The sequence below is a fragment of the Artibeus jamaicensis genome, unplaced genomic scaffold (genome assembly GCF_021234435.1).
Source record: "Artibeus jamaicensis isolate MK-2021 breed Jamaican fruit bat unplaced genomic scaffold, CSHL_Jam_final contig_518, whole genome shotgun sequence".
NCBI lineage: Eukaryota > Metazoa > Chordata > Mammalia > Chiroptera > Phyllostomidae > Artibeus > Artibeus jamaicensis.
In genome coordinates this window covers 58,586-85,302 of record NW_026521870.1, presented here as the reverse complement: position 1 = coordinate 85,302, position 26,717 = coordinate 58,586, and the positions used below count along the sequence as shown (strand labels likewise).

The window sequence follows — 26,717 nt, the reverse complement described above, 5'->3', positions numbered from 1 at the left end:
CTGGAAAGCATTATGCTGAGTGAAATAGGCCAGGTGCTGAAAGACAAATACCATATGATCTCACCTTTAACAGGAAGCTAAACAACAAAACAAACAAGTAAGCAGAAAAAAAAAAACCCAAAAAACAAAGACACTGAAATAGAGAACAAGGGGATAGTGACCAGAGGGGAGAAGGAAGGGAAGTTAAGGGGGAAAAAGGGGGGAGGGATTTGGAGGAACAAATAGGAAGGACACAGGGACGAGAACTAAGGGGGGGGGGAGGAAATGGGAGGGAGGTGGGGAGCAAGGGGCAGGGGAGGCTGGGATGGGAAAAATAGACAAAAAACTGTACTTGAAAAATAACTAAATAAAATTTTAAAAAAATTTAAAAATAAAAAAAAATTAAAAAAAATAAATAAAATTAAATTAAAAAAAAAAAAGAAACGAAGATACACCCACAAATACACAGTCCTGCCCTCCCCCCTTTGGCCTGTGAGGCCAGTCTCAGAGCATACCGGTCAGAAGTACGGCCTTCCAGGAAAAAAAGAAGTCTGCAGCTCACGTCCCCCAGTTCCTCCCAGTGCCGGACTGGGCAGGTCCCCCAAGGTTCCCAGCACTGTCAACTGTATTGCAACAATCTCCAGTTCTTAATCCAAAACCACATGGCACCTCCTCATGGCTGGCTAGCAAGCGTTCTTTCACCCACTTTTTTCCCCACATGGTCCTGCAAGATCCCTGTGCAGTCCCCATCCCACATGGCAACCTGCCTTTTTGTTTAAATTCTAGCCTGGAACCTCCTCTGTAATCCCATTTCCAACTCCTCCCACAATCAGCTACACCTACTAGCACACCGTATTTTCTGCCTCTCTCTCTCTCTCTCTCTCTCTCTCTCTCTCTCTCTCTCTCTCTTTGTTGTTTAAGTACAGTTGTCTCCATTTTCCTTCCACAACTCCCTGCCCCCAGCCATCCTGGCCTCCCACCCTTCATCCTACCCCCCTTTGGCTTTGTCCATGTGTCCTTTATACATGCTCCTTGACAACTCTTCTCCCTTTTCTGTCTGCCATAGTTAGTTCAGTCAGGAGTAACTCCATGATTCAGAAGCTGCCTCCAATCCTCTGAGCTGCTCTCACAGGCACAGGAAGCCCCTCAGCCTACATCACATTATGGTTAGAGCCATGCCCATCTCCCTGGCTCCAAGCATAGGCATGGCTTTTTAACATTATTAAAACACTGGCCAAGTTAAGCCATTACAGTGGGATATTAAATAACAATGTGTGGCCTTTGTTGATCTAGAGTTATTTTGTAAGTAATTTAAATATCAGTAGAAAATACTATTAATGAGTTAAAGTTAGAGTTGACCACTATACCTTAGTAAAGTAAAAATAAGTCTTTGAAATCACCTTAGTATTCAACCATGTGGGACAGATTTATTTGAAAACATTAAGTCATGGGGTTTGGGAAGATGGTGATGGAGTAGGAGGATATATTGCATACCTCCTCCCATAACCAAATTGGAAATAAAACTAAAGAGAGGGCTAGACAGCCCCAAAAACCAAAGACTACCTGGAAAAGAGACTTTTAACTGAGGATGGGGGAAAAAACACCACAACCAGGAGAAGGGTGAGACTGTTACGGGAGCCAGCAATTTACACGGAAGGCTGTCTAAGGCAGTGGTGTAGCTGTGGGAGCCTCCCCTGTAAAGAAGAGAAGTTGGGACCACAAACTGGGCTCCTAAGTACAGAACATCAATGCCAGCATCAGCAGACCATGAGGCCCCCAGTGGTGAAAGGCCATGAGGTTTGTCTCTGCTGGGGAGAGAGGAGACACACTGGAGAAAAAGCCACTATTTTTTTCTTTTTCTTCCTTAATTCTTAAAGGGGCCAAGGCACAGGTTTGATATTCACAACCACTCACCTTGGGCCCAAGAGAAGGGAGGGTGGCACAGACTACAGTGGCGTGAGGAGAGTCTGGAGCAGGAGACACAGGAGAAATGTGGGGCAGCAGCCCTGGGCTTTTATGTGCTGGGATATACCTGGATTCTGCAGCAGCATCTTTCTTGAGAAGAGCAAGCCCCTCCCAGGGGGAAAAGCAGTTACCTTACCCTGTGGGATACCTACCCCCCTGCCCTCTGGACTCTTGGTTGCCCCACCATGCATCTTTGTGTTTCTTTTTTGTGTTTAGTTCTGTGTTTCACCTTGTTTTGTCTGGGTTTTTTTTTCTTCTTTCATTTCTCCCATCATGCATCTTAGCCGTTGCAGAGGAGACAAGATATGAGGACTCGGAGTGTTTCAGAGACAGGCTGTAGGGTGCAGCACTTTCCCAGGAAACAGACTAGCACTTCCCTCTCACAGGAGAGCCATAGAAACACCCACTCAGTTTCCAGCAGACCCAAAATTTGGGCTTTAAACACTCCACCCATTAGCCTACAGCAGGCCTACCCTGCTAAGTACCGGGAAAATTTCTCAAACAGACTCAGACTAGTGGCTTGCAGGGGAACACACCCACCATCTTCTCTGAAGTCTAAAAGGCACCTACCAGGGAAAATCCAGGAGTCCCAACCCCCATCCTGTAGAAACCCTCTCAGAAACAGTTGGGTCTGCAACTAGTCTAAAACTGACAGTAGGCCAGCAGGTAGAGGTGGATCCTACAGTGACTTGGGTTACTTGCTGATGACCCCCTAGACCTGGAGATAATGAAACCCAGATCTCTGCCCCAGGAGGGGCAGAGCAGCTGGGCACCTCCTGGCTGCAGCCAAGCCTGGAGAAATCAGCCTCAAACGGTTGATGACTTGTAGCTTCAAACAGGATTCCAAGGGCTAGATCCAGACAGCACCTGACATTTGATTACACCAGCCTTAGACTACATCAGAGCCATATCCATAGGTAGAACCCAGTGGCATATAAGACGTGGTGAGGGTTGAGCCTCTATGTCAGCCAGCTGGAGGGGAGACTACATCAATGAACAAGCCAACAACATTCAAGACCCAAATCTAACAGGAGAGCTCACATAACCTACATAAAGGGCATTTTCAGAGCATCTAGCTCAGGAAGTCAAGGAATCTGCACCACTGGGTCCCACAGGACTCCTACCATGTAAGCCCACCCCACAATACATGGACTCAAAGCAGATCTATCTCATACATAGAAACAAACAAAAAGAGACAGCTAAAATTGGGAGACAAAGAAACAACCTCCAAACAAAAGAAAAGGAGGCATCCCCAGAAAAAGAGGTAAGTGAAATTGAGGCAAGCAAATTATCAGACATAAAATTCAAAGTAGCGGTTATAAGGATGTTCAAGGAAATTAATGAGAACTACACCAGCATGAAAAGGACATAGAAGTTATTAATAAGAACCAGTTTGGAATGAAGAATGCAATATCTGAAATGAAGAATATACCAGAAGGAATTAAAATCAGACTAGGTGAAGCAGAGGATCAAATCAGCAATTTGGAAGACAAGGTGAAAAACAACACCCAGTCAAAGCAATAAAATGAGAAAAGACTTAAAAAGAATGAGGATAGTCTAAGAGAGCTTTGGGACAACATGAAACAACAATATCTGCAGCATAGGAATACAAAGGACAGGAGAGGAAACAAAGGATAGAAAGCCTGTCTGAAGAAATAATGACAGAAAACTTCCCTAAGTTAGTGAAGGAGATAGTCACACAGGTTCTGGAAGTACAGAGAATCCCGATTAAGATGAACCCAAAGAGACCTACACCAAGACACATCACAACTAAAATGGCAAAGTTTAAAGACAAAGAGAGGATCTTAAAGGCAGCAACAGAGAAATAATTAGTTACTTACAAGGGAGCTCTGATAAGACACAGCTGATTTCTTAACAAAAACACTACAGACCAGAAGGGATTGGCATGAAGTATTTCAAGCAATGAAAATCAAGGACCTGCAACCAAGATTACCATATCTAACAAAGGCTCTCATTTAAAATGGAAGGTAAAATAAAGAGCTTCCCAGAAAAAAAAAAAAGGCTAAAGAAGTACATTACCACCAAACCAGCATTGCAAGAGACTGTGTAAAAAGAAGAAAAGATTGAGAAAAGAACAAAGGGAAAAATGGCAATGAATAAATACCTAACAATAACAACCTCAAATGTAAATGGTTTAAATGCTCCAATCAAAAGATACAGGGTAGTGAATGGATAAGAAAACATGACTCACATATACTGTCTACAAGAGAGCCATATCAGAACAAAAAAAACATTACACAGGCTGAAAGTGAAGCAATGGAAAAAATATTTCATGAAAATGGAGGCAAAGGGAAGCTGGCATAGAAATATTTCTGAAAATAGAAAATAAACTTGAAAACAAAGACCATAACAAAGACAGAAAAGGTCATGATCTAATACTTAAGGGGTCAGAACAATAAGAGGTTATAACCCCAGTACACATATAAGCACCCAAAGTAGGAGCACCAAAATATATAAAGAAAATATTGAAGGACTTTTAAAAATAGATTCACAGCAACGGAGTCATTGTAGGGGATTTTATCACCCCATTGTCAACAATGGACAGATCTTCCAGAGAAAAAATCAACAAGAATATAGTGGCTTTAAGACACACTAAATCAATTCTGTGAGCATTTTGGTTACCAGGGCTTTAAATTCTGCATCAGCTAGTTTGGCTATCTCCTCATCTCTTAGCTCTCTTTCTGAAATTTTGCTCTGTTCTTTCATTTGGGCCATATTTGCTCGATGTACCTGTTAAGTTGTAAGAGGGCAGGGCCTTAGGTATTCACCAGAGCAGGGCAACTCTCCTTGCTATGCTGCTGTGCTGCCTGTGGGGGAGGGGCCAGAGAGGGAACAATGTGGCTCATCTGCTGGGCACTAGCCCACTTTTCAACAAACTTTCATGTGAGACTGGGAGTTTCTCCCATTGCAGCCACTGCCATAGTCCACAGTCAGCTCTGAGTCTCAGTTTCCCATTCAGCCAGCCCTGCCTGCACGGTCTGCAGCCTCACTGTAGTTTCTCTCAGTTGGCCCCACCCTCTCGGTCCACCACCTTGCCCCAGGTCCTTAACGGTCTGATTGTTCTGTTCAACTGTTTCTTTAATTCCTTGGTTGTCAGAGATCCAGGCAGTTTGATTTTCTGGCACTTCTGGTTGTTTATTGATTTTAGATTGGTTCTTATCCTCCTTTTGCTTGTGCTGGGAAGTGAAGGGTTTCTACCTACACCTTCATCTTGGCTGGAAGTCTCCCAGGTTTTTATCAGTTTCCTGATTTTTAATTGCAAACCCTTTCAAAAGTCCCCAAACCAGGAGGGTAGGACTAATTGTTCACTATTGGCATAACACTCAACACAAGATTTTCCAGTTGCTATGGATGTTTAGCAGAGAATGTTGCCTCCGAAACACATGATGTACTGATTGGGCTTGGTTGAAAAATGAAAAAATAAATGAAAGATGTCCAAAATGAAATAAAGCAAAATATTCGGGGAACCAAGAGTGACAGGAAGGAAACCAGGACTCAAAGCAACAATTTGAAATGAAAGGTAGAAATGAACATCCAACTGGGACAGAATGAAGAAACAAGAATCCAAAAAAAAAAAAAATGAAGAGAGGCTGAGGAATCTCTGGGACAACCTGAAATGTTCCAATATCCAAATTATAGGGGTGCCAGAAGGAGAACAAGAGCAAGAAATTGAAAACTTATTTGAACAAATAATTAAGGAAAACTTCCCCAATCTGGCAAGGGAAATAGACTTCCAGGAAGTCCAGGAAGTCCAGAGAGTCACAAAGAAGTTAGACCCAAAGAGGAACACACCAAGGCATATCATCATTAAGTTACCCAAGATTAAAAATAAAGAGAGAATCTTAAAAGCAGCAAGAGGGAAGGAGACAGTAACCTACAAAGGAGTTTCCATAAGACTATCAGCTGATTTCTCAAAAAAAAAAAAAACAAAAAAACTTGCAGGCAAGAAGGAGCTGGAAAGAAGTATTCAAAGTCATGAAAAGGCAAGGACCTACATCCAAGATTACTCTATCCAGCAAAGCTATCATTTAAAATAGAAGGGCAGATAAAGTGCTTCCCAGGTAAGGTCAAATTAAAGGAGTTCATTATCACCAAGCCCTTATTACATGAAATGTTAAAGGGACTTATCTAAGAAAAAAAGGTGATCAAAAGACATACAGTAAAATGGCAACAAACTCACAACTATCAACAACTGAACCTAAAAAAAACCCAGAAACAAACTAAGCAAACAATTAGAACAGAAACAGAATGACAGAAGTAGAGATCTCATGGAGGGTTATCAGCAGAGAGGATGTGGGGAGAATGGGAGAAAAGGTTCAGGGAATAAGAGGCATGAATGGTATGTACAAAATAGACAGGGGGAAGTTAATAGTATTATAGGAAATGGAAAGGCCAGAGAACTTATATGTACAACTCATGGACATGAACTAAGTGGGGTGGGGGAATGCTGGTGGAAGAATGTGTGCAGGATGGAGGGGAATAATGGGGAGAAAAAAATGGGACAACTGTAATAGCATAATCAATAAAATATACTTAAAAATACTAAAACTTGGAACTATTATTTGACCCAGGAATCTGCTGCTGGACATATACTCTAAGAATCCCAAAACACCAATTCAAAAGAATTTGTGCACTGACATGTTTATAGAGCCACTATTTACAATAGCCAAGTGCCAGAAATAACCTAAGTGCCCATCAGTAGATGAGTGCATAAAAAAACTGTGGTATATCTAGACAATGGAATACTATGCAGCAGAAAGAAGGAAGGAAGGAAGGAAGGAGGGAAGGAAGGAAGGAAGGAAGGAAGGAAGGAAGGAAGGAAGGAAGGAAGGGAGGGAGGAGGAGGGAGGGAAGGAAGGAAGGAGGGAGGGAAGGAAGGAGAGAGAGAGAGAGAAAGAAAGAAAGAAAGAAAGAAAGAAAGAAAGAAAGAAAGAAAGAAAGAAAGAAAGAAAGAAAGAAAGAAAGAAAGAAAGAAAGAAAGAAAGAAAGAAAAGAAATCCTCCTTCTTGCAATAGCTCAGATGGAACTGGAGAGTATTGTGCTAAGTGAAATAAACCAGTTGTTGAAAGAAAATTACCATGATCTCACTTATAAGAGGAATCTAATGAACAAAATAAACTAATGAGTAAAATAAAACCAGAGACATAGAATCATAGAACAGACTGGCACCTGTAAGTGGGGAGGGGGTGGTGGGGTTTGACCGAAAGAAAGTGAAGGGGTTAATCAAAAACATATATGAAAGGCCCATGGACATGAACAACGGTGAAGGGACTGATTATGGAAGTGGGGGACAGGCTGGGTGAAGAGGGGCAATGGGATGAAAAAGTGGGACAACTGTAATAGCACAAACAAAACAAAACAAAACATGAATGGGAAAACAAACATTAACTTCAGCAAACTCAGAATATTTAGTTTTAACTTTTCTCCAAAATGAAGCAAATAAACTATTATTTCCAAAATATATCTTTAATTCCTCATCAGAGGAATTTATTCTAAAAAGTTAAATTTAAAATTAGTTTAACTTTCAGTAAAAGAATAGATTCCAAAAATATATTTAAAAATTTATAGCGTTGTCCTATGGAGAAAACCTTATTTAGTGTTATGGTTCATAGATATTTTGAAAGAAACTAAAACCCTGTAGGAGGACATAATTTCAAGTCTACCTCCTGTTATAAAGTTCGAAGCTTTAAATAACACATTTAAGAGACTAATGCATAAGATGACATGCTGCTACTTGAGCATGCTTTAAAAAGCTGTTTAAGAATCGGGACTCAACTGACCTTTTAGTTAAATTGGTCCAACTTGCCCAAAATAGATTTATTCAGTAGATTTGAGAAAGAAAAATAAGTGAGGGGAGAAGTGGGAGAACAGACAAGAAATAGGGAAATATAAGCTGTCTGAATGTTTAAACTGGGAGAATCCTAAATTAAAATCAGATTACTTGTTGCTTTGCACTTTAATGAAGCCCATGCAGCAAATGCATGGACTTCATCTGGTTGGAAAATAGTTTTCCTCTTTTTATTTCTCAAGTTTCCCCAAGCTTGCATAAGTAGCACCATGCTTTATCTTCCCACCTATACATATATACTTCCCAACAATCTTGCCATGTGATCTATCACTCCAAAGGATCAGTTTTGGGGCAAGTGTAGTCATGAATATGTTTCATGTTACATCTCGATTCATCGCAAAATATGATAGTAAGTGGCTTATGTACAAAAACTGAATCTGTACAGGTGTGGAAGCCTTTTTAAAAAAAAATTTTTTTTAGGACTTCTGCCAAGATGGAGGCGTAGGTGGACCCACCTTGCTTCCGTGCACAACCAAATCTAAGAACAACTATTTTTAACAACGATAAACACAACCAGACCACACAGAAAATTGACAATACGGAGTCCGAAAAAAAGGACGAAATGCTCGGCTAAACGGGTAAGCCAGCCGCGAAGCCGGTTGACCAAAAAGATCCCTGAGCTGGTGGCACACAAGCAGCCGAAGGCACAGATCGTGGGCTAGCTACTGGCGCACACAGGGAAGAGGCGCAGCTGGCTGTCTGCAGTAGGTCGCGCATTTGCATGCAGATAAAGCAGTGAAGAGGCAAGCATTGAGACCGCACGAGGAGGGGCAGCAGGCTCACACAATTCTGCTTGGACAAACAGGCTGGGATGAGTGTGGGACTGACGGACTGGACTAGTGGAGAGGACCGCCATTGCTCCCTCTCTGACCCCGCCCGCACATAAAGTGTCACAAACCAGCGACCTTGGTGGCCCCACCCTGGTAAACAACTAAGGCTTCGCCCCTCTTACTTACTTACCGGACAAACAGACCAAAAATGGCTCAAGAACAACTCAGAGCCCCAGAGCCAATAAATCTAAGCAACCAAGAAATAGCCAAACTTTCAGATGCACAGTTCAAAACACTGGTTATCAGGATCCTCACAGAACTGGTTGATTTTAGTCACAAATTAGAGAAACATATGAAAGCTAAATTAATTGAAATGACTGGTAATGCAAAGGATACCAATAGTAAAGGAAAGGAGTCTGGGACTCAAATCAATGGAGTGGACCAGAAGAAAGCAAATATTGGCCAAACAGAAAAGAATGAAGAAACAAGAATTCAAAAAAATGAGGAGAGGCTTAGGAACCTCCAGGACATCTTTAAACGTTCCAATATTCGAATTATAGGGGTACCAGAAGGGGAAGACTCACAAGTGGAAACCTTATTCGAACAAATAATAATAGAGAACTTCCCCATTCTGGCAGAGGAAATAGACTTCCAGAAAAATCCAGGAAGCTCAGAGAGTCCCAAAGAAGTTGGACCCAAGAAGGAACACACCGAGGCACATCATCATTACATTAGCCAAGATTCAAGTGAAGGAGAGAATCCTAGAAGCAGCAAGAGATAAGGGGACAGTCACCTACAAAGGAGTTCCCATCAGACTGTCAGCTGATTTCTCAAAAGAGACCTTACAGGCAAGAAGGGGCTGGAAAGAAGTATTCCAAGTCATGAAAACCAAAGACCTACAACCAAGATTGCTGTATCCAGCAAAGTTTTCATTTAGAATGGAAGGACAGATAAAGTGCTTCTCAGATAAGATTAAATTCAAGGAGTTCATCATCACCAAGCCCTTATTATATGAAATGTTAAAGGGACTTACCTAAGAAAAAGAAGATAAAAAAGTTGAACAGTGAAAGGACAGCAAACTGACCGTTATCAACAACCACACCTAAAACAAAAGCAAATTAAGAGGACAGCTGGATAAGGAGTGAATCATAGAAATGAAGATCACGTGGAGGATTAGCAACAGGGGAGTGGGAGAAGGAGAAGGGGGGAGAAGGTACAGAAAATATGTAGCATAGACAGTAGATAGAAAATAGATAGGGGGAGGGTAAGAATAGTAGGGGAAATACAGAATCTAAAGAATTCGAGACACGTGTTCATGAACTAAAGGGGGAAATGGTGGGGGAGGGGCATGCAGGGTGGAGGGGGGAATAGAACAAATGTAATGGCATAATCAATAAAAAAATAAAATAAATTTTCTTTTAGTAGTCTTTATATTACCAGTCAACATATATTCTGGGCTCCCATTCTGGGGCAACCACTAATGAGTGATGACTATTGTGATAGGGCCAAGAAGCATAGTACACTGCTAAGTCCCACAGCCATCCATTCACCACAAGAGCTAAAGAGAGGTTGGAATTGGGATGGAAGCTCTAAGCAGTGTTGTGACTCAGAACCCACCTTCTCCCTGCAGTTATTACCTACCCTCAGCTTTCACATCTGGAAATGCAAATGCCCTAACACCTCATGTCAAATCATTTTATTCATGTCTAGAAAGTGAGTTGTGAATAATAAATATTTATACAAGGCCTTCCAAGGTTTCCTTTTAATGTTAAGAAGGAAAAAATAATGGGTTTTCAAGTAAGATCCAAAGATTGATTGTATTATTAAAACAGAGATGTGGAGAGGGACGCACCTAAAGCCTTGTTCTGCTCTTTCCTACTCATCAGTTGATGACTCCAGAAGCCTTGTCTTTCTTCCCCAATGATGATGCCAAGGCAGTTAGTTGTGTACATTATTTAATGAGAATTAATTAGTATTTTTAAGATGAAAAATATTGAGGAAATACATGTGATTGAGCCAATTTCTCTCTGTGCCATTTATATCTTTGTTTTATCCAAGCACCATGGGAAAACATATTTCTCTTAAATGCAATTCTCTGTTTAATAACTTCATTGCATGATGTACCTCAGAAGGAGAAAATGTTATAACTTTTCAAATGAAAGTAAAAATTCTTTTTGACCTTCCATCAGGATTTCTCTTCTCCAAGTAATGTCCTTGTGGCTCACCCCTCACACTCCTTTGTGCCAGTCTTCTCCAAGGACCTGTAATTCTTGGCAAACTTAGTTTAATTTGCATAGCTTCTTCCCAGGCAACTATATACAGATGCTACTCAAATTACAATGGAGTTATGTGCCAATAAACCTACCACAAGTTGAAAATATCTTAAGTCAAAAATGCCTTTAATGCACCTACCCTACTGAACATGACAATTTACCCTGGCCAGTTTTTGCTAAATGTATATTGCTTTCACATAATCATAAAGTCAAAGAATCATTAATTAAGGCAAACCATTGTTAAGTTGGGGACCACCTGTATTTTCTATGTATATTTTGTATACAAAAATAGATTCAGCTTTATATAAAACTAAGTTTTTAGGTGACACAGTTTTTTACTTTTGTGAAAGCAGGATTTCCAAAGTGATTTCTAGTGATTGAGACCATGCATGTTAGAAGACTCTATTTTCTTTACCAATGAAAAAACTTTTCTCAGTAATTATATCCAAAGTAACATATGTGCAATGTTTTAGGCCCTCAGATTGTTTTCAGGAGATGCCACTGAGTTGTATAGCCTTGTCCAGGAGGGGCTAATGGAGCTTTCATTCACCTTGGTTATACATACCCACATTGTATCAGGAGATGTGGGCATTTTATATTTGAATGTACTGACATTCCTACAGCTGATGTGTCAGCCCTTCTATGGCATCAATGAGGATCTCAACAAGCTTTAGGGTCAAAACCAACAAACAAGTATGACAAAAGCAGTCCTCTAGTGTGTCCAGTACTATTTTTGGAAAGTTCTAGAATCATTTTAGACAACATAAGAAAGCTGTCTTGCCAGAGACCAGCCCACCATGAAGAAAGTGACTGGGGCTGGTGTGAGGGAAGGGTCTTCTTTCCTTTCAGTTTGTGCCATGAACCCAGTGCAGACTTCCACATGTTCCTACAGATCCCTGCTTTAGTTTGTAGAGGGCATGCCTTCAGTCCATACAGAAAGCCCTGTTGTTGTACTAATGGTCATGCCAGCTGGATTGTATGCAGAGACTCCCACCTCTTTCACCCCTGAGATACTTTCTCTCCTATATCTCTGAGTGCTGGACCCAGGTGCATGTCTACTCCCCTCTGTCAGGTCTTGGGTACCAACAATGTAGGAACTATAGGTTCAAAGATGTTGAGGTAAAAGGTCTTGAGTCTATATTCTTATTTAAGTTTCCCTTTTTTTCTGGCCCCATATCACTTGCATGGGCCTTCCAGGAATTCTGGAGACAAAAGAGCTTGTAATAGAATCCTTAGCAGGTGTTTACCTGAGAATCACCTAGGAAGAATTTTCAAATTCAGGCTCCATAGAGAGCAACTGCCTTGGCAGTTGCAAGGTGGAACTCCCAAGGTGATTCTGATGTGCGACCTGGTCAAGCATCTAATACCATGTGGCACTCTCTCTGGAGCTAAAGGTACTTATGTTTTGATCATCTCTCTCACCAAATGATGAGCTCCTTGAAGGCAAGAACCATTTCCTATTCTTCTTTGAATTTCATCTTATGGTATTTGCAGAAAAAGTAGCAAGTTCTGAGAAAGCCAAGTCTGGTAAATGTTAAATGACTTAGCCAAGGTTACACATAATGAACTTGTTGCACAGTTGACACTAAGGCTCTGATCATCTCACTCAAGTTGACTGTTCTGTTATTCCAATACTGATATCTAAAGTTTACCCTCTAATCTTATGGTATATATACAACCTCTCTCTAATGGGACCTAACCCCTGATAGTAGCCTATATTACATTCTAAAAATCACACTGCCCATCTGGCAGCTTCTTGCTCCCCTCTAGTTTTTTCTGACTCCTTACTACCCACGACATGGTGCAGATTCTTGTATCCCCCAAAATATACTGCTGGTGCCCTCCTAGAGGCCAGATAAACCAGAATTCATCTCATAAAGCATTATAAATTAATAACCAACTTTTCAATCAGTTCTTCAGATTGCTGTTAAATTTTGCATAACTCTGTTTCTTGGTATGTAACATAACATAATGTTACTAAAAATCTAGTGGGCTCTTTTGATTTACATGAATTAGTGAGGAAAGAAGCTTTATGTTGACTGAATACTGAAGCAAATATTGAACATATGTGAAAGTGACAGGCTAACAAATATATTTTAACAAAAAAAATTCCCCTAAGAATTAATGGGTTTGGTGATTAATCTTTATTTGAGGATTCAAAACCTCTATCATCATATTTATTAAATTATGTTTTCAACTCATCTTTCGTGTTGTGACCCTAGATAAATGTCCAATTACAGGCAACGTAGTGATTGTAGTCAGATAATCAGAGGATAAATTCTTCCTGTGTCCTTACTTTTCTCCTTTGGACCATGGTATCTCATACTTATCTCTAGTGTAGCACTCATAACATAGTACTACAAGTATTTGTCTTCATGACTGTCCTCTACTAGATTCCAGGCAACATAAGGGCAGTAAGCCCTATAAGATAGATGCTATTTTTCCCCTACATACATGATATAAAACAGGCTTAGTAAAGTTGAGTAGCTTGCCCCAGGTCACATTGTAAATAATGGAAATAAGATCCAAACTCAACTCTGACACTAGAAACTATCTTCTCAACCACTGTGCCATGCTGCTCTTCCTCCTCTGCTGCCACCCAGTTTTCAAGACTATCTTCAAGGAAAATCTTAGGATAAACTCATGAGTATTTGCTATATGAAAAATATGTCTCATTGTGTTTTGGAGATCAAGGTCTTGTATGAAAGTGCCAATTTCTCCAAAATATGTTTGCTCCTGCATATTTACAGTACTGGCTGAAATTAAATTAGACTGTTTCTGTATTATGAAAGTTGTACTTTCCAGCACCCATTGGATAGTTGTAGGATAAGTGAAATTTATCATCACAAAGTAAATACCCAGTCATTTTTGACTGATTAATTGGAGTCTTCCCATTTCCACCTTTGGCCTGCTCTTGTCAGTCCTACCATGTACTCAGCATGGCTCGTACTCCTCATGGTGGCACTACACTCTCGCTACAAGACAGCTCATGCACTAGCATTCCCTTGAGTGACTTCCATATATGGGAATGCTGCACCAAAAGAGTGACTTTCTACTGTGGAATTTCAGAGATTACTTGACCATGTGCTCAGTGACAACACCTACTCAGCCAACGTGTTAGGTAAACCTGGATTCAAATCAGAACTAGGACTAGATGGTATAATTTGCATTTTTAAGTTATGTCACAAGCCAAAAAAGGGGCAATTGCCTTGAACTTTAGTTTCCTTTACAGCAAGAGCAAATTTATTTTCAGTACCTGTCCTGGTTTATCTTAGGATAGGTGTCATATAGCTTCATTATCTTTATTATCATCAGTTTCCACCAACGGAACTCTTTTTCTTATGAACTCATATACATAACTATACACACTACAGAAATACACACTCTACTTCCTAATAATTATTCTGGAATTCTAGCTGTTCTTATTTTGTAAAAAAGAAATCAGACATTTTCACATTACTCAGAAATCCTGCCTTTAATGTTCACCTGGTAAAAGAGCTCTTCTGGAAAACCCAGCAAATGTGAATAAGAGTAGTATCTGAAATAAAATGTTAATTTGTTTATAGTTTACACTCTGCTTAAATTCATGTTGCCTTAATATTAAAAACCTTTTAAAAACTCAGCAACCTCATCCTAAATGTTTTATGATGTCAGTTATTTTATACTTCTCATTTTTATATGATGTCCTGAAGTATCTACTTTGAATAATAAAAAGGCCAGAAGTTATCATAAAAAGTTCAGAATTTTTCATTTCATCCAGTCAAGAGGCCATAAATGATTCTCTATTTAACCAAACTGTTTCCTCTGTTTTTCAATCTTCAGTCAATGGCAAACGATGAAGTGTGGAATGAATTTCTATGTTTCAGCACAAATCCATCCTTTGCCTCTTTACAGTGTAGTCATCTCATCTTGGAAGTCCCTGGGAAGTGGTTCCCAAGCCTTTCCTTGAGCACATGTAGTTATAAGAAAAGTGCTCATTGAATTGAGACAAAAATATGCTTCCCTATTTCCACCAATTAACCTAAATTCTGCCTTGAGAGGAAACACTCTATTTATTTCCTCCTTTTTCCCCTCTGGCAACCCTATAGGTATTTACAGACAATCAAGTCTTCTCAAGGCTAAATATACTCTACTCTCTTTCCTCCTTAAGGAGAATGGTATTCTGTAGGTTTATCACCTTGACGATTCTCTGGATGCGCTCTATTTTGGTTTAAAAAAGTATTTTTAAGTTATACCTTTTCTTATTTAAAAAAATCCAGTACTATACAATATGTAGAGTAGAATATAAAAACCTAAAATCTTAATACTGCCTCCTCAAGACAACCACTCTGAGCCATTTGGTGGATATTTTTCTAGTTGTCAGTTTGCCTTAAACTATAGATTTTAACTGAGTAATTCTCTTCCTTTAAGAGATGTATCACCTGAGTTTTGAAAAAACATATTTCAGACCGAAAAGTATAATGGTATTTTTAGAATTCTCCCCCACAGATTTGTATTTATATTTTGTTATAAAGACAGAATCTTACAAATAACATATGACTATAATTTTTGGCCCATCTATAGTTCATCTTTTGCAGGTAATTTGGAAGCAAGGGGAAAATGTGGATATTGAACTCAAATGATCAAGTTTGTTTGAGTTCAAAAGAATCAGTATTCTACATGAGAAGAGGAAGAATGCTATGGCTTCATGATCTTAATTGGGGCATGAAAATCAATCTTTAGGAGGAGATTTCCTTGTTTTCAAACACTGAGAATAATGTTGCCCAACAACTCTTATATAACCCAATGTCATATAACTACATTTTCTATCTCTATAGAAAAATATGATCTACTGTGTTGCATTTCTGCTTGATAATTTCTCATAAGAGCAAAAATGGTTCTTATTACTCCACTAATTAGCTAAATTATAGCACATATTTCCAAACAGTACTCTATTTTTAAGCATTAATCTTGTATAGGAATTAAAGTAGATTAGTGTTCTCCTAAGTCTAAAACTTTATCCTTGGTATTACAGCAAATGATTTTAGGCATTAGGCATCAAACTGAATAACACTGAATCATAAATGAGAAAAGTATTTCTTCTTCAATTACCTTTGAATTCTGTTAGTTAAAAAAAGAACAAAGTCACTAATATTAATAAGTTTCTTTTTACATAGAAAGAGTGAGTCTTTCTAGGTACAGGTTTTGGCTGACCACAAGATTTAGCTAGAGCTAAATAGAATTTTTCATTGTATTTACATTAACAATTACCTTATATTCATGGCAATCAATATTTGTTTTCTATGAAAAATAGTATAAGAAGTTTTCTTTAAATCAATTCATTTAGAGAAGAACAATAAAATTATTTAAAGAAAAATATTAAGTAAATAATATTCGGGTGGTATTTGACTGTTAAATGGTATATGGATGAATTTAGGAAACAAATATAAAGGAAATACCAACGAGTAGGAGATCATTTTCCATATAGGTGTTTGCTCCATTTGGAACTATTTTGTCCCTTCTATTCTCAGTCATACTTACATTGGTCACTACATGGTCTTATTTTGGGTGTAAGCTCAGGGAAGCCGGTTACTGTTTTAGTCTTTCCTCAATAAGCTCTTTTCAGTAGCTCTTCCAGATTTTTTTAAAAGAGTTATTAGTGGGTAGCATTCCTCTTCTTTCTCAATACTATCATTTACTCTGGCCACAGTACTTTGCATGGGACAACTACATATTGCATGTTCATGTTCCTCCCCCTTTAAGAATTCCCCATCGAAGATTTCTCCTTTGTCTTTATTAAAAAGAAATAGTATTCTGTTTTAATTTTGGTGTCAGTGAGAATGACATCCATCCACAAAGGAGCATGAACTGGAAGAGGCAGGAAATGGAATGACTAACATTTGGAATAAAAGATTATTGTATTGCAGCTTGAAAATATTTATGCTAATTTATATCTCTTTATTGTCTCCAAAGCAATGTGGGTGGACTCAAAAAATAGGTAACTATGAAAAACCCCAGCAAATTTTTTATTGAATTTATTGGGATGACATTGGTTGAAAAAATTATATAGGTTCTAAGTATATAATTCTATTATACTTCATCTGAATGTTGTGTTATATTCACCAACCCAAGTTAACTCTCCTTCTATCATCATTTATCTCTCCTTTACACTCTTCTATCTTTCCCCAACCCCCTTCCCTCTTATAATAACCATATTGTTGTCTGTGTCTGTTCATTTTTTTCTTTGCTTAGTGCCTTCACCTTTTCACCCTTCCCCCAACTCCCCCCAAAACTTCCTCTCTGACTGCTGTCAATCTGTTCTCTCTATCTATGAGTCTGTTTCTATTTTGTTTGTCAATTTACTTTTTCATTACATTGCACATATAAGTGAAATAATATGACAGTAGTCTTTGACTGGCTTATTTAATTTAGCACGATACTCTCTTTTTTATGACTGAGTAGTATTCCACTGTGTAAATGTACCACAGCTCTTTTTATCCACTCATCTACTGATAGGCACTTGGGTAACCTCCAAATATCTACTATTGTAAATAATGCATTAATGAACAACAAACAGGGGTACATACATTCTTTGAAATTAGTGTTTCTGGTGTCTTTGGATATATTCCAAGAACTGGAATTGCTGGGTCATAAGGCAGTAGACACTCTTCCAAAGAGAACATACTGATGGCCAGTAGATATATGAAAAGATTCTCAAAGGCACTAATCATCAGAGAAATGCAAATTAAAACCACAGTGAGTCACCTCACATGTGTTAGAATGGCTATCATCAATAAATCAACAAACCAGTGTTTGTGAGAAAAGGGAACCCTTGAGCACTGTTGGTGGGAATGCAGACTGGTGCAGCTACTATGGAAAGCAATATGGAGTTACCTAAAAAATTTAAGAAATTGTAGAATTTCCTATCAATTTAAGTATTATATCAAGTGAGTTTTCTAATTATGTTTACTACTGATTGTCAACCAAAGAAAATCCAACTAAGAGAGGGTTTGTCTACTCAGAACACAATTACTTCAACTGAAAAGAAACATGTAATGTGAGTCAATTGCCACACATGCTCATACACTGAGTTTGATAAGGGGCAGAGACAGAGACAGGAACAAGCTGTGATGGATAAAGAACATAAAAAAGCCTATAGTATCATTAATGGATCATTACTTTTTAGGGCATTAGAATAGAGGAAAAGACACTTAAATAAAATTATGCTGAAAATATAACCATCATCTTTTTATTCAGAAAATTCCTTAAAGGATTTTACATTTTTAAAGTAAGTGTTTGGCAAATGCTAAATCTATGAAAAACTGCTCAAAGCAAACAACAGCTTTCACAGTATCTAATCCTATTAAAATCTTTTAGCAGGTAAGGAAGAGGAAATAGCAAATGGCCTCTAAAAATAAAATGAAAAAATTCTGTAAGAATTTGAGGGTACTAAACATGAGTATTGTCAAAAAGCCATCAATATTGTCAAAAATACATCTATATGTTTTCTTGATAAATATAAACCTAACTATCTATTTTGAAGTGGTATGTCATGTGGGGTTTTTTCGACTTTGTAAAGCTTAGTTTAAGAATTTATTTGCTTATTTAGGATTTCCCCCAGGTTTTCACACTCTTAGAATGTTGTACATGTTACTGTTCTAGAGAAAGAGAAGGCAACTGGATTTAAAGGAGAGCAGCCCTAGAATGCCACATGGAGAATGCCACAAGTCCTTTGAGAAACAAATGAGTTATAGTTATAACCACTGTGGGGGCAACTTTTCCCGCAAAGCTCCCCCCTCACCGTCCACCACCGGTGAAAGTGAAAGTACCAAGACATGATCTGCTTGGGGAGGAGAAGTGGTCAATCTCTCAGAGGAGAAAGACCAAGAACCTCTTCTTCAACAGCTTTTATTAGGTTGTAATACACAGGAATACAGGTAAAGCTCATCAATCAATGTCAGGCAGCAAGGTTCAAACAGTAGATAACATTCAAAGAAATCTGAGAGCTTAGTCTGAGTCAGTGTCTTTCAGGTAATGGGTTTGCAAAAACTTTGAGAAACATACTCATTTCCTGCTCGGACCCTTATCATATAAATGAAAGCACTCTTAACAAAGCAGACGTCACAGGACTTTGTGAATTCTTTCTTTTGCCCTATCACCTCGGATCCTGCTCTAGCTGGCAGGTTAGACCTTCATAGGTTTTTAGGCTTAAGTGGATTAGAGCAAAGAAGCCCTTCTCCCAGAGGAAATGGGGACTTGGGCTATGTCAGAATAGCCAGGGGGTGAGGATCCATCACTCCCTCTTTGTTGCAGCCCCCCGAGTCCTTCCATGAGGGCCTCCCAAGTGATCATGTCTGCCTTAGGTTGCCCTTCCTCTCAGGGGTCTTACCCATCTCTGACTAACCAACTAAGTGCTGGGGGCAAGGCAATGAAGAAGAAGCAGCACTGCTGCCAGAGATAAGCTTTGTCTCCTTAGTGGCTCGCATTCTGGAGGTCGCTCACTAAGCCTTAGCCATGGGGGGCAGTTACAACTCCTGAAACCAGGCACAATGGTTCCCAACAAACCACATCATGGCTAGGGCTTAAACAAGAAGTGATTGGTGCCAAATTTCAAAAAACCATCAGTCTTATCTGCTGTCACTTCCTCAGGATTCTTACTCTAAATATGTTTTAATTTCTCTGACAATCTTTTATTGGGTCCATGTTCACAGTGAATCTATTCCAAAGGTTCTCTTCTTACCTTTCTTGGGCCCTGGACTCAATCCTCTGTTTAACCAGTTGCCTTCTGATGACAATTACCCTTATGAAGCCCCTCAAAATCAAATGAATTTATATAGCTTCAGCTTTCCTGTCTTTCATGAAAAGGATCCAGCATTTTATTGATGCATTTATTCAATAATTTACTAAACAAAAATCAGGAGCTTCAATCCCAAGGATATAAACACTCCATTTCTGCCCTCAGGAGAGGGACATATTGTATAAATGGGAAGACTATACATATTAAATAGGTAATCAAAGACAGGGTGTTCTAGAAAAGGCCATGGGAATATGTAGAGAAGTAGGTGGGAGTGCAGATGTCATGGAGAGCTTTCTGGAAGAGCTCACTTCTAACTTGAATCTTAAAGAATGAGTAGGCATGAAATAATGACTAGAGAGAGAGGGATATCCGGGCAGAAAGACAGCATAAACAAAGGCCTGGATATAAGAATCAGTACAAAGTATATGGAGAATTTCAAATAGTTCAGCATTTGGTAGCATGCATGTTAAGAGAAAGTGGCTAGGCAGTCACTGGAGAGTTTTAAGCCTAGGAGTAATGTCAAACTTACAGTCTAGAAAGATCACTTTCACTAAAGCATAGAAAATGAATTGAGATTTGCAAAGCTGGAGGTAGAGAGATAACTGAGGCTATGTCTATAATCTATAAAAAAAATATAAGGGCCTGAACTAGACCAAGTATAAGACAAATTTCAAAACTATACAAAAATAAAAAAAGCAAGACTTTGTGATTACTTGACCTTGGGCTAAATGAGAAAGTAGAAGGAAGTAAATTAGGACTCAGCTTCTAGCATAAGGAATGGTTGGATGGTGATACCTCCAACTGAAGAAGACAATAAAGAAGTGAGAGCTGACTTAAGAGAGATGCAAAGTGGTTTTGACTGTATGGATTTGAGGAGACAATCAGATATTCAAATATGGAAGTGCAGAAATATAGGAAAGTTAAGTACTAGTTAAAATCATTTCGGTGGATGAATTTACCCAGAAAAATTAGAAAAGTAAGAGGAGAATGAAATGCTGGGGGAAATCCACATATGAAGAGCAAGCAGAAAAGCAAGCAGAAAGGAAGATAAGAAAAATTAATGGTTAGAAAGAAGCCCACAGGCCCTGGCTGGTGTAGCTCAGTGGATTGAGCACAGGCCTGCGAACCACACGATTGTGGTTCAACTCCCAGTCAGGGCACATGCCTGGGATGCAGGCCAGTTCCCAGCAAGGGACTCACCAGAGGCAACCATACATTGATGTTTCTCTCCCTCTCTCCTTCCTTTCCCCTCTAAAGATAAATAAATAAAAAATTTTAATTATAAAAAGAAGAATCCCATAGTATCATGAAGGCCAAAGAAGTGGATAATTTCAGAAAGAAAAATGTTAACATTGGTTTGAAACTCAACATAGAGGTTTAATATTTTAAGGACTAAAGGTTTTTTCCAGCCAATGCATGAAGATTATTAGTAGGGTGGGAGGGAGGTGATGAATGGCAGACTGCGATATGTATGTATACAAATGGGTGGAAAGAAGTAAGAGCGCATTTGAGAGCTTAGATGAAAAGGGAAGAGAAAAAATGAATCATAACTAGAGGGAAACAACCAATGGAAGAAAAGCATCAGAGGATTGGTAATGATTGAAGATATGGGGACAGGATAGGAGTGACAGATAAAATATGGATCCAGAGTTTACTGGACAAGGTGTGGTGAAGAGCACAGAGTATTGGACTTGATCTTCTTCCTTTGCAACTTGAGTATGCATACAGAGATGGGTTGGATGTAGGTAAATTTGGGGGGAGTTTAGGGGAGCCTGAATCAGAAATTGTATGAAATCATGCCCAATGGCCATTTATGGGGTGAGTTTGAGATTCCAAATGAGGAAAAAGGTGGTAGGAACCAACTGAAGACAAGTGAAGAGGTGGATGGGAGATACTTCTCTGGGCATTTCTGGGCACTTGCCCAGTGTTTAAGTGTTTAAATGTTAACAGTTAAAATTTAGGCATTAGTCTTCTGATGGCTGCTGACTTGGAACAATGGTATGTCAGAGACACTTTTTACTTCATGGGTAGGATTCCATCATAGAAGGAATGAATGAGACTGTTTACCTTGAATAGTTCCCCTTTCTGAGAGAAAATATTTGAAAAATGTAGAATCAACAGTTCTGTTGATTTTTGTAGTTTATACATCGGTCAGGATAAAAGATAACCATCTTCAAGCCAGAGTTAAAATGGTTTGCCAGCCATCTTGGCTCATATTTAAAAGCCTCTGGAACTAAGAGAAGAGTAGGAGCCCCACTAAATCCCTGGGGGAAGCATTTCACCTCTGGAACTCATGATCCTAAACTTTCCACCCATTTAGACTGTATATCCTTTAATTAATCAGCTAAAGTCCTCTTTGAATATCCTCTTTGAAAAATCTATTGGTTTTGACATTCAACAAATATTTATTAACACCTAGCTTGTGCCAGACTGTGTGCTGGGGCAGGTGATACAAAGATAAGCAAGAAACTAACAGTGCCTCATGGAAACAGAGATGTGTCCCATCATTGTCATCATGTGGAGACAACAGATGATTTGAGGCATCTAAATCAGACTGTCCCAGTAAGGGAAGGAGATGACAGTGCCACCATCAGATTTGTTTTAGAAAGCTCATTTTTGCTTGGAAATTTAAATGGTTCAGAGTCAAGACTCAAACATTTGGCTAATATCATCCAGGAACAATTCGTATGATCTCTAGTTCAGAAACAAAGCAACAAAGAAAAAATCAAGATTTCAAGATCTCTCATCCAAGTACTAACCAGGCTCGACCCTGCTCTTTGCAAGAGCATGGATGGAACTGGAAAGCATTATGCTGAGTGAAATAAGCCAGGCAGTGAAAGACAAATACCATATGATCTCACCTTTAACAGGAACCTAAACAACAAAACAAACAAGCAAGCAAAATAAAACCAAAGACACTGAAATAGAGAACAGGGGGAGAGCGACCAGAGGGGAGAGGGGAGGGAATTTCAGGTGAAAAGGGGAAGGGTTTACAGGAACAAGTGTAAGGGACACATGGACAAAAACTAAGGGAGGTGGAAATGGGAGGGGGGTGAGGAGCACTGGAGGCGGGCTGGGATGGGAGTAAAAGACAGAAAACTGTACTTGAACAACAATTAAATAAATAAAATTTTAAAAAGAAGATTCCAAGATCTTCCTCACAGTTTAGTGACAGAACTGCAGATACAGGCTAGACTTTTTTGGATTATCTCAGCTGATATTCTCAGCATTCCTAAACTGTATTATTTTGTTAGGGGAAATCTACTTTCCTCTCTTAATAGATTGTAGGTAGTAGTAGGCAATTAGGTTATTTTTCCACATGAATGTATCCTTATGAAGTACTTAAAAGAGTGGAAAAATATAATGTCATATCAGAGAAACAATGGAGGGCTCCATTAGGGAGATTTAGTGGTCAGATGTGTGGTTATGAAACACCACCAATTAAGTTATGTTTTTCTAGCCCTGGCTGGTATAGCTTAGTGGATTGAGCATGGGCCTGCAAACCAGAGTATCATGGTTTGATTCCCAGTCGGGGCACATGCCTGGGTTGCAGGCCAGTTCCCAGCAAGGGACACACAAAAGGGAACCATACATTGATATTTCTCTCCCTATCTCCTTCCTTTCCCATCTAAAGATAAATAAATAAAATCTTTTTAAAAATTGTTAGCCCTGGCTGGTGTAGCTCAGTGGGTTGAGCACGGGCCTATGAAGCAAAGGGTTGCTGGTTCGATTCCCATTTAGGGCACATGCCTGGGTTGCAGGCCAGCTCCCCAGTAGGGGACACATGAGAGGCAACCACACATTGATATTTCTCTCCCACTCTTTCTCCTTCCCTTCCCCTCTCTCTAAAAAATAAATAAATAAAATATTTTTTTAATTTAATTTTATTTATTTATCTTTAGAGGGGAAGGAGAGAGGGAGAGAAACATCAATGTATGGTTGCCTCTAGTGCATCCCCTGCAGGGAACTGTCCTGCAGGGAACCTGCCTGCAACCCAGGCATGTGCCCTGACTGGGAATCTAACCACGATCCTCTGGTTCACAGGCCCGTGCTCAATCCACTGAGCTACACCAGCCAGGGCTAAAATATTTTTTAAAAATTATGTTTTTCTGATTTAAACCTAATCTTTGTCATTAGCTAAATAGCATTCATGCATCTAAAAATATTAGTTTTTATTTATTTCATAGATCCACTTTCAAGGAAGGAAGAGTATTTAATAAGAGTCTTTCCCGCGAATGTTAATGAGAAAAGGCATCCTTGGAGGATGTGAAAATCTGTCTTTGGAGTTTTATCCAAGGGCAGAGGGGCCAAGATTGCATAAGAACTCAGTAATGTATCTCCTCATGACTTCATTTAAAAGAATTTATTTAAATAATCTTAATTTAAAGAATCAACCGTAGGAATTAGAAGGGGCCTAGGAACTCACTTAGTTCAACTCCTTCCTTGTATAGATGAGGAGCCTGAGCTGTAGCTCTCTGCCCAGGTCACAGGTTGTCTAGACCAGAACCTAGTCTTGAGTTCCATAATGTATTGAGTTCCATACTGTATTGATTAGTCTGACAAAAAACCATCCATGTAGCACTGAGGAGCTACAGGTACAGGATACAGGTACAGGAATCAAAGACCATAGAATCATACTGAACTAAGTGAGGTGTTTTGTCTATTTCCATTGACATTTCAAATTTCTATTTCATAATAACTTTAGAAAGATTTGATTAATTTTATTTACTTTTTCAGCTAATGTTCACTGAAGACCTACTCTGGAACAGGCATTGTGTTGGTACCTTATTTATTCTTATTAAATAACAACACAACATACCTTAAATTTAATGGAGGATTTAACTTGGCATCTTATTAAAACATAGCCAATAAAAGTTTGCATAGGACCACATCAAAACTGCAACTAAATTATAGAACAATTAACCTGGAGAACCATCTGAAGACTAGCTAAACAGAACTCCTATTAAGATATACGGAAGCCATGTGAAGACTGGTTGGAGAGGCAGAGACATAAAACAGTCTGGCTGCCACCCACGTGTGTATGGTGGTTGAGAATGCACAGGGATATCTCAGTTGCAGACGTTCCCCCCATCCTGGGCTCCTCAATACAGAGCACCAATGCCTGGGAGAGGAGTCCCAATAACACCTGGCTGTGAAAATCAGCCCCTGCTGATTTTCAGGATTTGGTCTGTCAACCCAAAAGGCTGCTGTTAGACCCAGGCATCCTTCTAAAGGGCCCACACGGACTCACTGGCTCACAGGTACTCACGCTGGGCTCCACTGTGGGGACAGTGGCTTGTTGGGGGTGGGGAAGGAGATGCCAGAAACATACAGGGAGAATAGTGTGGCTTCAGGCCAAGGGCTGAACTGTCATTGTCCCTGAACTGCCATTGTCCCTGTGTTGAGCCCTCCCCCCACACAGCGGACAGGCAGCCATGAGTTGTCTGGTATTGAACCCTTCCCCTAACACAGTCAACTGTTCCACACTTGAGAAGATGGGCTAAGTGGATTAGATTCCAGCAGTATATAATTATAAGTATATGAACATATATGTTATATATTCATAAATGTGTATGTGTTTGTGTGTGTGCATTCCCTTTAAACAAAATAAACTTTTATTTATTATAAAGGTTCTTAAACTTGTAGATGGTTTTCCCCAGTGTCCCTCTGATATTCACTGCTTTTCCTGAAGTTCTGGTTTCATAAACTATGTCTCCTATAAATGTTAATGATGAAACAGGAGATGGAGTTTATTCTCCATAATGAGAGGCATATTGCACTGTGGTTTCTGTGAGTGGTCACTCTCATTATCACCTTGTATTTCCTAGAAAACCATCACTGTGCCCATTCTGCCCCAGAGCTCTTAATGCATTCTGACATCTTTCATAAATGCTTAAAGCATTTCTGCTGTAATACAAACTCTTTTTTCCCCTCAATCTGAAGGAAGTGAGAAAAATACATTTGAGTCTGCTTCTCTATGGAAAAACAGAAAGAAATTCTGAAAAGAATTTTTGTCAGTTTATCATCTTTCATTGTGGTATATACAGGATGTCAGGGAGAATGGTACCTCAGGTCAAAAAATGCAGTAGCGAGCCCCCTGGCTGGCGTAGCTCAGTGGATTGAGTGTCGGACTGCAAACAAAAGGGTCACTCACCAGTTTGATTCCCACCCAGGACACATGCCTGGGTTGTAGGCCAGGGCCCCGGTAGGGGGCATGTGAGAGGCAACCACACAGTGATGTTTCTGTCCCTCTTTCTCCCTCCCTTCCCATTTCTAAAAATAAATAAATAAAACCTTTTAAAAATACAGTAGAAGACAATTATTTAAGGCATTTTTTAAGTCACTAAATATTGCTTGCTTGTGTCCCAAGTGTCAAAAACAAGTTATAAGCAGTTACCTTTTCCAGGAAGGAGGTTTCTGAAAGAGTAACTGTGATTTATGTTTTATGATTCACAATATTATAGACACATTCTAAAAAGGCCTCCTCCGTGCATGAGAAACTCCTAGCGAGCCCCACCTGCTGAGGAAGCTCCATGGAGTTGCGCTGTGCTGAGCTTGCTTCAGTTATAATCCTTGTCAATTTCCATCCCTCTTCAAGAGATGTTTGAACATGGTATTGCCCATCCATGATAGACGAATTCTGCCTTTGGCTGCCACATCCACAGGCCTTGTCTCCAGCCAGGGGTACCCGTGGTAATGCCTGTGGATTTTAGGCCTCGAGGCAGCCAGGCAAGAATGTTCTGAGGATCAAACAGAACTGTGAATATTTTAAATCCTTAAAAGTTTTGGTATTATATTGTATTAAATCACATTATGTCATATCAAATTACATTCTATTATAATCTGCTATTTTCCACTACTTCAGTTTTTTAGATACCCTATCCTTAGCACAGTTTCCCTACCCTAGGCATGATGGATGCTACTTGACAGTACCCACCTCCAGTAGTGACCACTCTACACCTTGCCTTAATTGGATTTAGAACCCTGACCTCCAGTTTCCTGTAGCATCCTCATTATTTTACCAACAGAAGATGCTTAATTACACATTTTGGAAGCATGCAAGAGGTCTACTGGGCTAAAAAACA

The 26,717-nt window shown here is 39.4% G+C and overlaps 1 protein-coding gene across 1 annotated transcript in view; it reads left to right on the top strand.

Moving 5' to 3' along the window:
- Positions 1 to 8,522, top strand: part of LHFPL3 (LHFPL tetraspan subfamily member 3) — a 226,943-nt gene extending 218,421 nt beyond the window's left edge. Inside the window, exon 3 of the mRNA XM_053668909.1 lies at positions 8,234 to 8,522. The gene's annotated coding sequence lies outside the window, so the exon portion shown is untranslated. The remainder of the gene's footprint in view (positions 1 to 8,233) is intronic.
- Positions 8,523 to 26,717: the final 18,195 nt, after the last annotated feature.